Source organism: Vicugna pacos, chromosome 23, assembly GCF_048564905.1.
Source record: "Vicugna pacos chromosome 23, VicPac4, whole genome shotgun sequence".
Taxonomy (NCBI): domain Eukaryota; kingdom Metazoa; phylum Chordata; class Mammalia; order Artiodactyla; family Camelidae; genus Vicugna; species Vicugna pacos.
The window spans coordinates 36820174-36822621 of record NC_133009.1 but is presented as its reverse complement, the minus strand read 5'-3'; the positions used below and the strand labels follow the sequence as shown (position 1 = coordinate 36822621).

General features: G+C 48.7%; 1 pseudogene; it reads right to left on the bottom strand.

Annotated features, from left to right (window-relative positions):
* Positions 1-1012: 1012 nt before the first annotated feature.
* On the bottom strand, positions 1013-2004 carry LOC116279597 (mitochondrial inner membrane protease ATP23 homolog pseudogene; annotated as a pseudogene).
* Between the last annotated feature and the right edge of the window lie 444 nt (positions 2005-2448).

Below are 2448 nucleotides of genomic sequence, written 5' to 3'. Positions count from 1 at the left end.
AGGGTGCCCGAGGCCTGAGATCTGGGGAGGCTGGCCGTGTGAGCCCCAGGGTTTCCTCCCGACACTCGGTCTTCCGTTGGTGAATCCAGGCAGGTGCGCGAGACAGTGACCTGGGGAGGATGCACTGGACAGTTTAGCCGTCGTCCTGGTAGGTGGCTGGGGCTGTGTCCTGCCTTCCATTCCCCTGTGGACACGTCAGTCTCACTGAGGAGATGTGGGAGGGGGGAAGCTTTTAAGAGGCCCGCCGGCCTGAAGAGCACGGTTTGATTTTCCCGGAGCGTGTGCTAACGTTAGCACAAACATCAGCACAAACATCAGCACAAAACACTGCGCCCCGGGAGGTTCCACACAGGTGGCTGCAGAGAGGACGGAGGCGGGCATTTATTGATTCCAGAAGTTGCACAATTTTTTCCTTTCATCTAGAAAACTCGCGTTCTGGCCATTTCTTCCCGGGACTCCTGAGGGAGGGAAGTTTTGTAAGAATTATGTTCCACCTTGATTTCTCACGTGCTGATGCTCTGGAAAGTGGTCGCGGTGACTACCTGGTTCACAGTCTCCACTGAATGAAAAAACAGACAGACAGACAAACTAACAAGCAAAGTAAAAGCCAGAGAAACCTTTGAACAGCTCACTTTTTTAATTTTAATTTTTTTTTTTTAGCTGAAGTGTAGTCAGTTTACAATGTGATGTCCATTTCTGGTGCGCAGCATCATGTTTCAGCCACATGTGTACATACGTATATTCTGTTTCATAGTCTTTTCATTATAGGTGACTACAAGATATTGAACATAGTTCCCTGTGCTCTGCAGTACACACTTGTTTATCTGTTTTATGTATAGTAGTTAGTGTCTGCAAATCTCAAACTCCCAGTTTATCCCCCTCTTCCCCCCAGCGCCGTAATCATAAGTTTGTTTTCTATGTCTGTGAATCGGCTTCTGTTTGTAAGTTCATTTGTGTCTTTTTTTTTAGATTCCACAAATAAGTGATTTCATATGGTATTTTTTTTTTTACATTGTAGAAAATACTGAAATGCAATTTATTTGCCTTATTTACCAAATGGTTAACTACAAAGGTACAATTTTTGCCTTGGAGTTCAAGGCGGTTTCATTTTTCAGCACAGTTACTTTTCTGATCATGTGCTGTCGTCAGCATCTTCTGTGTCTCCTCAGGATTCAACTGACCGTTCACGTTTTACACGTTTGTCCACCGGGGAGCCGTACCTTCCTCATGATCGCTGCAGCTCTGTGATACAACACGTCGTTGTCGTCATATGTTTGCGTAGTACCGATCCCGGTTCTGAAAGTCTCTGTGAGCGTGTCTTGCATACGTCTTGTTATGTGGGATCCTTCCGAAAGGTTCATGGTCATTGAAACAAGACTCAAAAACTTCATCAACAGCCTTCTGAGCGACTTCTTTGCTGATGTTCCGAACACCTAGAATAGAAAGAATGGCTCTGTCTCGCACACAGGTCTGGTGGTGTTGTTTTAATCCAAAATGTAACCTGAATATTTCATTGACAAGTGAGCAGTCTCCACTGAGGTTAGCAGCTCGGACCTCAGAGCAGGCCAAATGTCGGACGTTGGTGAACCAGTCGACGTGCGCGCGACAATGATCAAACGCGTGAACGAGCTCGTGGGTGACCACTCTGCTCATGTGGGCCTGGTTACGGATATTATTCTGGCACAAAACAATTTGTCTCCAGCGTCTTCAGGAGCATAAGCTGACACTTTTGGTTACTGGTGAAGAAACTGGAGAGGAACCCTTGCTGGGGCGTCCCCTGAGCCGGCCGCTCGGGGAAGACTCGGCACCCGACGTGTTGCTGCTGCAGCTGCTCCCTCGCCGCAGGGCCCGGCCCGCGCTCGTCTGGAGCTCCTGCCATGCCGCCCGTGGACCTTGCCGCTGCTTCCTCTCGCGTCGGGGGGCTGGGAGTGAAACAGGGAAGGTAAGCTCCCTCCAGCCTACCGTCTGCCCATGCCTCCCCTCCGCCGGGCCGACCTGGCGCCAAGGACGTACGGCCGGAAGCTCATATGGTATTTTTTTTCTCTTTCTGGCTTATTTTACTTAGTATAACAATCTCCCCGTCCATCCATGTTGCTGCAGATGGCATTGGTTTATTATTTTTTATGGCTGGGTAGTATTCCAGTGTGTAAATATCCCACAGCTTCTTCATCCCATCATCTGTCGATGGACGTTTAGGTGCTTCCGTGTCTTGACTGTTGTAAGCAGCACTGCTGTGAACACTGGGCTGCACGCAGCTTTTCGAGTTAGTTCCTTCTGGAACACGCCCACTTCCGGATACATGCAGCTCACTTTTTTTTCTTTTGGGGGGTAATTAGGTTTATTTATCTTTTATTTACTTTTTAGTGGAGGGACGGGGGGTTGAACCCAGGACCTTGGTGCACACTAAGCACGTGCTCTGCCACTGAGCTAGACCCTCCCCTTTCACTT